This window comes from Lontra canadensis, unplaced genomic scaffold (genome assembly GCF_010015895.1).
Source record: "Lontra canadensis isolate GAN:19392208 unplaced genomic scaffold, GSC_riverotter_1.0 scaffold19, whole genome shotgun sequence".
Taxonomy (NCBI): domain Eukaryota; kingdom Metazoa; phylum Chordata; class Mammalia; order Carnivora; family Mustelidae; genus Lontra; species Lontra canadensis.
This window is the reverse complement of record NW_022631013.1, coordinates 20356262-20367241: the sequence shown is the minus strand read 5'-3', so window position 1 is coordinate 20367241 and position 10980 is coordinate 20356262. Positions and strand designations below refer to the sequence as shown.

The following is a 10980-nucleotide window of genomic DNA, read 5'->3' as shown; positions in this document are numbered from 1 at the left end:
CCCCCCCCTCTGCTCAGCAGGGAGTCTGCTTCTCCTTCTCCTTCTCCCTCTCCCTCTATTCCTCCTCCCCGTTTGTGATTTCTTTCTCTCTCAGATAAATAAATAAAATCTTAAAAAAAAAACACTTAATATTTTGATATTTTGTTTGTTCTTGTTTTTGTATATTTTATTCCTGAACCTGAGATCATATTCTTTATCTAATTTTGTGTTCAGCTTTTCATAAATTTTTAACTAGGTTATTTAAAAACTTTAAGTATTATTTTTGAAGTTGGATACACAGGAGGACCTGGCTGGCTCACTTGGTAAAGCATGTGCTTCTTGATCTTGGGATTGTGGAGTTTGAGGCCCGTGCTGGGTATAGAGAGTACTTAAAAATAAAAAATAAAAAAAATAAAGGTGTATATATACATATATTTCTTCTTTTGATATATGCTCTTTATCAAATTAAATACTCTAGAATTATATTAAGAAACAAAAAGTCCTTCCAAATATCACTTCCAAAAATATTGTTAATGGGTACAGTTTAAATTTTCTAGATAGTTTTGTATGTATTCCTAAGGTTATGTAGATGATGCCTTTTTTAAAAAGATTATTTATTTATTTATTTATTTATTTGGCAGACAGAGATCACAAGTAGGCAGAGAGGCAGGCAGGGAGGTTGGGGGAGAAGCAGGCTCCCTGCTGAGCAGAGAGCCCAATGCGGGGCTCGATCCCCCAGGACCCCGGGATCATGACCCAAGCTGAAGGCAGAGGCTTTAACCCACTGAACCACCCAGGTGCCCCTCCATCCTGTATTTCTGATTATGTTCTTTGGTACATGGAAATTAGAATATCCATGCCAGGCTTTAATAACTCTACAATACATATTTGTATTTGCTTTTCCCCTCATAATTTCAAGCATTGAAAAAATAGTAATTTGGGGCACCTGGGTGGCTCAGTCATTAAGCGTCTGCTTTCGGTCCAGGTCATGATCCCAGGGTCCTGGCATTGAGCCCTGCATTGGGCTCCCTGCTCAGCCGGAAGCCTGCTTCTCCCTCTCCTACTCCTCCTGCTTGTGTTGCCTCTCTTGCTGTGTCTCTTTCTGTCAAGTAAATAAATAAAATCTTAAAAAAAAAAAAAAGAAAGAAAGAAAAAATAGTAATTTCTTAGTCAATTATTTTTTCCTAAAAAATATTTATTAAATGTACAAACTGCATTGTAATAATAATACAATTTTTAAAAATGTATATAAAAATTACAACATATGCCCACCATAGTAAATTAACTTTATTTTTCCATATTCTCATTTAATCATTTTTCATATACACGGATACTTTTAGACTAGGGCTCTGCAAAGTTTTTCATAAAAGACCAGATAGTGATATCTTGGGCTTTGCATGTCACACAGTCTCTGTTGAAACTACTCAACTCTTGTAGTGTGAAAACAGTTATAGCCAATACATAAATGAATGAGAATGGCTATGCTCCTATAAAACTTTATTTACAAATGTAGGTGGCCAGCCTGTGTTTGCTAAACCCTATTTTTGGCAGTTATTCTTGTAATTCAGATGAAACTATTTGCCTGGCTATTCCTGAACCAAACTTCTAACTTTCTGAAGCTGTTTTAAATTTTTAATGATTTAATTTCACTTGTTTTCCCTAGATCTTTCTTAGCCATGCTGCAATTTTGGAGCTGAGGTCCCCATATTGATGTGTTTTTAGTAATGCAATAAATTTAATGCACTTACTGATTATAAAAATACAGGATGTTGTTTTATAATGGACTTTTTATAATGGAGGATGACTCTTAAAAGAAAAAGTCATCTGTAACCTCACACTATAGCAAAAGATTATGATCTTTTTCTGCCTTGGTGTTTGAGCATATTTTTTATGATTATATTAATGGAAAAGGTGATATAGCAAGAGTAATTTTGGGGGAAAAAATCACCTCTTTCCACTACCAAACATAGTTTTAGTTCTTGTCCACCAGCAAATATATTTTTATATGGCTGTGGTTATGTACATCTATCCTTTTAAAATATGTTTTTCATTTACTCTAATGAACACATATTCGAAGCTCTCTAAGTTTATCCATATTTGTAATCTTCTAAAGGAATTTAAAAATGCATTTACCCTATTCAGTATAGTCCCCTCTTCATCATTCTGAGGCAGCTTAATCCAGTCATTTTTTTTTACTTGTATATTTTCACTTTATACTATGAGGAATCTATTTTTTTTTTTTACTATGAAGAATTTTAAATGCACAGGAAAGTTGAAAGAATAGTGTACCAAACACCTCTATGCTCACCATCTAGATTCAACAATTTATATTTTATACAGACACACATAATTTTTTTCTCAGTCATTTGAAACTAAAGGGCAGACATCATGATACTTTAATCCTAAGTACTTCAGTAGGTATCTCCTAAGAATAAGACTTTCCCTGCATAACCACATGCCATTATCACATTTAAGACAATGAATAATGATCACTAATATCATCTAATATCTAGTCCATATTCAAATTTCCTCAGTTGTTCCCAAAATATTATACCCAATAGTTCCATTTGGAACCAAGATCCAATTAAGGTTTGTATCTTGCATTTGTTAATTTGTCTTTTCATTCTTATTTATTTATTGAAGATTTTGTTTATTTATTTGTCAGAGAGAGAGAGTAAACAGAGGGAACATCAGGCAGAGGGAGAAGCAGGCTCCCTGCTGAGCAAGCAGCCCTATGTGGGACTCCATCCCAGGACTCTGGGATCAGGATCTGAGCTGAAGGAAGATGCCTAACCAACCAAGCCACCGAGGCGTCCCTCAGTCTCTTTTAAACTAGAAAAGCATCTTGACATTTTTCACCATGACATTGACAGTGACTGGGTTGATTGTCTTTATTCCGCAGCCTGGGTCTGTCCGATTGTTTCCTCATGGCGTTATATAGATTGTTTATCCCCTGGACTTCCTGTACACTGTGCACTGAGTCTGAAAGTGAAGTGCATTGAAACGTAAAATGGGGAAAATATTTCACCATTCACTCCTATCAACTTTGATTGATTAGACATTCTCTTACGTTTAAAAATAAGTTCCATGTGGCAAGGTAGGTGAGATCTGCTTTGTAATCAGAAAGGTTTTACAGCAGGAGACCTTGGGAAAAGGACTTAACTTCTTTGAGCCTCAGTCTCCCCATATGTGAAAAGGGAAGTGGTAGACACTCAGTAAATGTTTGCTCCCTTCCCCTAGTTTCTTTGGGATCTTGCAAAATGCCACCAGGATAGATATCTCAAGCACATCTGAAGAGCTCACGTTTCCTAAGTAAGACAGCAGCAGCAAGACGGCAATCATTTCTGCGGAGACAGTATCATCATAATGCAGTATTAGCTACTGTGATCTTCTATCATTTCCTTCCTGGAGAGTTATGACTGTGGCATTGAGAATTTAAGACCTACAGCCCGAACACTACTTACTACAAATCTCTCACAAAGCTGCTGCAATAAATCTCGTAGAGGAAAGTCATTGCATAAAAAATCCCCAACTTCAGGGAGCTGACCATTTATTTTCCTAGGAAAGAAGGGCTGTGATGAGAGACACTCCATGCTCCTTTAACTCTATGGAACTGAACCCAACAAAGCATTCATCATAGTAAGTTGAGTGATGGGCCCAATGAGATAAGCTGGGGAAGGAAGTTGGTAGGGAAGTGCCCCCACCCCAGGCCTGCTCAGGGATTTCCCCTCAGCCTGGGGATTAGCTCTGGATGGAACCAACACCACTGAAGGTACAGTTTCTGAAGACAAACTGCCTTTACCGATAGGAAGCTGGAGTCTAAAATTGGACCCAATCGACTCCACAGATTTATCTGGTCTGCATAGTGTTTTAAAATGTTTTTTATTTAGATCCCAGCATTTAAAATGTGAAAATGTCACAGAGAAAGATAAAATCCAGATTTCTGGCATCTTTGAACAAATTGGCTGATCCAGCCGCAGTGGCTGAGGTTCCTGCACTGCTGCCCCCTGTAGGCAGTGGGTGTAGGTGCGTTAGCGAGGCAGCTTCCCCTTCTACCTTTTATCTGCTTTGCAAGCAATGCGGTTTGCACTCCCCATACTAATCAATTGACCTGGGGTCCATTTTCTCACCTTCTACTCCCCCTGCTGTCCTTGTATCAAAGTGTAGCCCTTAAGTAGAAAATACATGGGACGCCTGGGTGGCTCAGTCGGTGGGCATCTATCTTGGCTCCCGTCGTGATCCTGAGTTCCCGGGATCAAGGCCATCAGCGGGCTCCCTGCTCTGGTGGGAGCCTGCTTCACCTTCTCCCTGTACCCCTCCACCCTGCTCATGCTCTCTCTCTCCTCTCTCTCTCTCTCTTTCTCAAATAAATAAATAAAATCTTAAAGAAAAAGGAAAATACTGCTGATGAAGCCTTTTTCTATCATGATCTCCTACCCATTCAGGAGGTATTTCTAACATAGTAGGGAGGCAGCCTAGAGTAAAGCAGAGAGCATAGGCTTTGCTGAAAGGCCAGCCGGCTCAGATCCCATCTCTCCCTTACCCTGTGATGTGATGCAACTTGCTAAGTTCCTCCTGAAACTTTGCTCAAGTTTGCTCACAGCTAACGTAGTATACTTGGATCTCCCACTTTGGGAGACACCTTGGATGTGCCATCTTTTCCCATATTCTGTGACCTCACACTCTCTTGGTTCAGTCCCTTCCATGGCTTCTTTGCTTCATTTTTTCTGTCTTCTTTGAAGACACCCCTTTCTGGAACATTCCATAGATGTCAGAGTTCCTCAGGGTTCTGTCCTTGACATGGCTCTCTGCTGCTCCTACTCTTTACCCTTCCCTCAATCTAATGGTGCTACAGACACATGAATTGATAAGCACATTACAGTACAATATGACTCTGTTTTGCTTCTCCCCCCCCCAATTCAGTCTCGAAAGAGACTGTCAAAAATTGTCAGTGCACACTGTAATTTGAGTTGTCACGGTGGGGTATTGGGAAATGATCAATTAGCAATAATTGTGCCTCAGATAAACCTCACTGGCTACAATACTGCCACTGTGCAAAGCTTGTTTTACTTTTTTATTCCTTCTTTAAAGTTTTATTTACTCAAGTAACCTCTATACCCCACAGAGGGCTTGAACTCACGACCCCAGTTCAAGAGTCACACACTCTTTCAGCTGAGCCAGCCAGGTACCCTGTTTTGCTTTTTTTCCCATTTATTGTTACATAAACTTTTGCTCTTTGCTGCAGCACATTCTTCAAAAGGAACATTTGATGGCTGCACCATATTCTATTGTGTGAATAGATGATAATTCACTTAATCATGCCTCTAACATTGGATGGTTAGGTTGTTTTAATTTTGAAAGGTGAGAATGCCAAGAATGTGTTCTTATACGTGGCATTTTGTTTTGAGATTATTTCTTAGCCTTATTTTATTTTTTCCCCACCACCTCCCTTTTGGCCTTTTGTTCTTCTCTTCCTCTTTCTCCTCCTCGGGGCCCTCATGTTTCCAGCTTTTTAAAGTGTTCTTTTTGGTGTCAGTCTGAAGGAGAGAGTGTGATTCAATAAAGACAATAGCCCTATCTGTTGACAATTTATGTGTCAGAAAAAGCCTACATAAGCCCAGTGTCCACTTGGAACTGAGGATCAACAGCTTATGTGTAACTCTTCTCAAGGTGGGTTTAAAAAGATGAATGTTTAGGAGCTTTACAAGTATGCGATATCTGTGTGGGGCAGTATCTGTGAAAGTGGGGATAGGTTTTCTTGACTCATCTGCCAAGTCCTGGCATGGAGTTAGAGAAAATAGCATCTAGAGTAAGGAAGGAAGAAGTCCCCATCTAGCTGAGAGAAAATGTTAATTTGGACGTAAAGGGGAAGTGTTGGATCAGTTAAGGAATTTTAAATGCCCTCTCTGTGATAGGAGTATTGACTAGAGAGTGCCATTGGTCCCAGACTGCCTGGTGTCTGAATGGAAATGCACTGATAAAAGTGAGAAATACAAAGTGAGGTTTGATAAGGAAGTGGGAGGTAGCCTCAACCATAGGAAAGACTGCCAAAAAGGAAGCAGTGAGTAACCGGCTTCTTGTGATAATTCGGCCATTGGTAATTAAGTTGACTAGCTAGATGGCTCTCCTGGAACTCTACCTTTCCTGATGGAGCAACGTTCCACCAGGGTCACTAGGGTAGATTAATAAAGACAAACAATAATTTTACACGGAGTATTTTTGGAGACTTTATTGTCCATTGCGAAGCCAGCTGGCAGCACAGAAGTAGGTGGTGAAATGTTTCAAGGTCATCTCAGAGTAATAAGCCTTGCACTCACAAAGATTTTATGGGTTAATTCCTTTCTCCTCATTGCAATGTCTTCTCCATTCTCCACCAAATTTAGCGTCCCCTTCCTATTGTAGATTAACCAAGAGAGGCAGAAAGAGGAGTTATTTTTCTTGAAAACCCATTTACAGGCTCTTTCTCATCCCAAGAAGTCAGTAAAGAGGTCTAGCTGCTCCTGACATCTTGCAACAAATGATACTACTTAAATGCATATGATTCTTTACCAAATTTGAACAGCAGAACCCCATAAATTTTAAATACCAAGTAAGGAGAAGTAAGGCTTCCTAACTGGTTAACAAAATTGGTTGTTAAAAAAAATGTCTCCAGAGAAGAAAGAGCACAGACCTCCTTCGGCTGCTTCTGTTCTTTAAACTTAAAAATGCAGCATGTCAGGGATGCCTGGGTGGGCCTGGCTCTTGGTTTTGGCTTAGGTCATGATCTCAGGATCATGAAATTGAGCTTAAGTTTCTCTTTCTCCCTCTTGCTCTGCCCACCCCCCACTCTCTCATGCATGCATACATACATACATACATACAGTGCAGCATGTTAGGGAAAGTAGAAGGAAGGCAGAGTTTATGTTTTCTGTTTTGTAGTCTGGACAGTACAACTAAGCTCATTTCTGCTTGGGTGTTCTCCTTTTAAGCCTGAGTAAAATCTGTGGGTTTGTTGCAAAGGCAATAGGCAGTCGAGGGAGGATTAAGCCTATTTTTGCAGTTAGAAGTCCTATTTTTGCATCTTGAAAAGGTTCTTTTTTTTTTTTTCTTCCAGGATAGCTTGGAAAAGAAAATAAAAAACAGCCTTCAAGGGATGTAGACCACAGAAGAAAAGTTCTAGAGTCAGGAGGGTTTTGTTTTATTTTAAGACTTGGAAAAATTTCAGTGTGCTGATGAATTGAACAGCACCCCAACTCTCCCATCACAGAGAATGAAACTCTGATCTGAAGTCAGATTTTAGGATCACCCAGGGAATTTTGTAAACCTAGTCAAATCCCCACTCAGTTGCTCCCTTGGGCTCTTCTAAAGCACGCTGCATCATATCCTTTTCTTTTCCTTGGCTGATGTGGCTGTCGCATGATCACACTCATTAGCCAGTGTTGATGGCTTGAGTGTTATATGCCTGGTTTCCTAGATCACCCCTGCAGCCAGCCATACCCACCATTGCCTCCTCTCTTTGACCGTGAAAGCAATCCACGGCTGACCTGCAGAGCTTTGGGCTCACGAATGGGTGTTTTTGTGAGCTGCTGAGTTTGTGGTACTTTCTTCCACAGCAAAAGAGAATGAATACATGTACCTTCTTCCTCTTTTATTACGCAGAAAAACCCTGTGAGAAGACCTATTACTCAGCTATACCCTCTAGGAAAAGAGGGCATCTCTAGAACCAAGCACCTATACTGCCCTCTGGTGTAGAGCTCTGAAAAAACAGGCATGTATAAGTGCAACTCCCTTTCTGAAAAGACTGTCATCTTCCCCTGCCTGGTGCCTGGTCCAGAGAGTGATGCCGGGGGCATCCCAGCTCTGCCCAGCAGCCTCCTCCCCGGGATTGCAGGCCCCACAGGTGCTGTTGGACTCCCCATCCAAGCGAAGTCCCTCGGGAAAGAGGCGTGGCTGTCTCACTAACGAACCACCTCCAAATCCTCTCAGGTGTATTCTAAGTGAAGACCTCCTCCTTCCTTCTACACCCACTTAGGCTTTGCCCTTCTCTGTAAGTGTAGAAAACTCAACCGCATTTTGCACACCAGCCTTCCCTCTTGGTAGACCAAGAACCTCAGATGATGGAGGGCACTAGAACTGTCTTTTGGGAACTGCTGAGCATTTAGTCAGCTTTGCACTGGGTAGGGGGAGGGGGGGGCTATACCTGACACTGCTAGAATGTTTCAAGAAGGTGCAAAGGACCTAGTTTCTAGGCAAATTAGAGTGCATTTCCTCCCCAGGTTCACTCAAGTGCATTTTGGTAGTCCTTAAGGCAAGGTGGAGGGAACCAGGTGCTTTTGCATTTTACTTTCATAACAATCTTGTGAGGTGGATAACGGTACATTTTACGGATGACACTTAGGTTAAAAGACTTAGCCAAGGTCACAGTCAATAAGCTGGGGAATTGGCATTTGATTTAATCGTCTTTAAAATTCTGTATGTGATATTATGATTTATTTTTAGATAAACTTTATTTCTGAACAGTTTTAGATTTATGGAAACATTATGAAGATAGTACAGAGTTCCCATATACCTCACAGCCAGTTTCTCTGATTATCAATATCATCCATTAATATGGTATATCTGTCACAATTAACAAACCGATATTGATATGTTATTGTTAACTGAAATCCATGCTTTATTCAGATTTCCTCAGTTTTTCCCTAATGTCCTTTTTTCCATTCTAGGATCCCATCCAGGATACCACATTACATTCAGTAGTTAGGTTTCCTTAAATTCCTCTTGGCTGGGGCAGTTTCTCAGACTCCCCTTATTTTTGATGAGTTTTGAGGAGTACAGATCAGGCATTTTATAGAATGTACCTCTGTTAGGAATCATTTGATGTTTTGTCATGATTAAACAGGGGCTATGTGTTTTTGGAAGGCCATAGGAATTCAGTGACATTTTCATTACACTGTATCAAGGGCAAATATTCTCACTGTTGACATTCACCCAGATCACCTGGCTGAGTTAGTGTTTGCCACATTGCTTCATTGTTAAGTTACTCTTTCTTCCTTCTTTTCATATTGTACTCTTTGGAAGAAAGTCATGTGCAGGCCACTCTTATAGAGGAGAGGAGATCTGTTCTTCCTCCTTAAGGGTGGGAATTGACATAAATTATTTGGGGTTCTTCTGCACAGGAGGTTTGTGACTTCTCACTCATTTACTCAGTCATATATTTAATCAGAATGAACTCATGGGTATTTATTTATATTTGAGTTATTATCCAATACTACTTTATTTTGTTGCACATACTTGAATTTTCATCTACTGTTTTTTACAATACATTGCTTGTGGCCTTGATTTGATGCCACGGAGGTAATATTTGGCCAGGACCTAAGGTCCCATAACACTAGAATCCTTTCCTACCTGGTTCTTCCCTTTGAGGCTTCCAAGAGATGCAAATGCCAGAGGACAAGTCCAGGCTGAGGAATTCTCATTGTCCCAGGATTGATCACTGGCCTCTGTCAAAGTATACATTTCAAGAGTTGAAAACATGACTCTTTCAAAAATATAGAATAAACACGTCAAAGATTTTATTTAACTCATTAATTAATGAGGGAACCAATAACAGATACTTGTGGGCAATTTTAAGAAGAACTTCAGGATAACGTCACTGGCAGATACAAAACTGGTTTACTACCCTACAGGGTGATAAAACTATAACCTCTGGGGTTATCTTATCTACTAGTCAGAAATCATTTGCATCTCTATTAGTCACACTTCTACAAGTTAACCTGCAATGTCAGTGAGTCCCAGCCTCAATTAATACCAAATGGCAAATTCAGGATGGAAATTTCTCATGAGATATTACATAAATCTTTTTTTTTTTTAAGATTTTATTTATTTATTTGAGAGAAAGTACAAGCAAGAGAGAGCATGAGTGGGGGGAGGGGGAGGGAGAGGAAGAAACAGACTCCCCTGCTGAGCAGGGAATCAGTTGATTGGGGGGAGGGGGGCAGTGGTGGAGTGGGGGGGGGGGACAGTGGTGGAGTGGGGGGTTTATACCAGGACCCTGGGATCCAGACCTGAGCTGAAGGCAGCCTCTTAACCAACCATCCAGGCACCCTGTAAAATTACATAATTCTTGGATGGGCCTGTTAAACTACGGCTTGGGATGATATGGAAAGGACAGTTTGTGCTCTCTTGAACTTACCATGTTTTGGGTAATTTTTTCTTAACTCATAGCCCAGTGTCATTTCCTGTGGAACTGTGAGAAAGCATTTTGCCAGCCTGCATAGGCCTAGTGGCCTTCCCATAGGCTCCACTCTAGTTCTACTTGAGGAAACAGAAGGTCTGAGTGGGAATGCAGCCCTAGGCCTCTCCTGAGAGACTGAAGACTGCAAAGGGGCTTAGCACTTTAGTTAACTTCCAACTCACACCAAAGCACTGCCTCCTGGCATTTTGGTCCAAGAAATATAAAGCCCGATTCAATGCCTATGGAAGGGATTCAGAACAAGTCTCCTTAAAATGTGCCATTTTGGCATGTGGATTATGTTGAGGTGAAGGCAATCAAGACTAGCAGATTCAAGGAAAACTTTAACCTCTCTCTGAAGGGCCTCAAAGATCTAGATAGTAGGGCTGGTCCAGGAAGAGAATTATTACCAGAGACAACTATGGAAGCATATGGACTATGTGTGGTTAACTGCTGGGCAGTGAGGGGAGAGTGGGGGGGGGTTGTTACTCTGCAGGGCCTAGAGGTTAAATTTCTCTCTGTGTCCCATTGTCTCTGCAGGGCAAGGCAAATATTTGTTTACCAAACATTTGCTCTTTCCATTATCCTGTGAGTTGTCTTCCTCCCCTTTGAAGTCCTAGAGATTTCCTTTAGCTCAGTATGGCATATAAACCTCCATGGCCTGGGGCGCCTACGATCTCAGATCTCAGGGTCTTGGGATAGAGCCCCACATGGGCTCTCTGCTCAGCAGGGAGCCTGCTTTCCCCCTTCTCTCTGCCTGTCTCTCTGCCTACTTGTGATCTCTCTCTCTC

At 41.0% G+C, this 10980-nt stretch overlaps 1 non-coding gene across 1 annotated transcript; it reads right to left on the bottom strand.

Annotated features, from left to right (window-relative positions):
- Nucleotides 1–4902: 4902 nt before the first annotated feature.
- On the bottom strand, nt 4903–5041 carry LOC116869584. The gene has a single exon (XR_004383058.1). It is a non-coding gene; the product is annotated as a U4 spliceosomal RNA (small nuclear RNA).
- Between the last annotated feature and the right edge of the window lie 5939 nt (nt 5042–10980).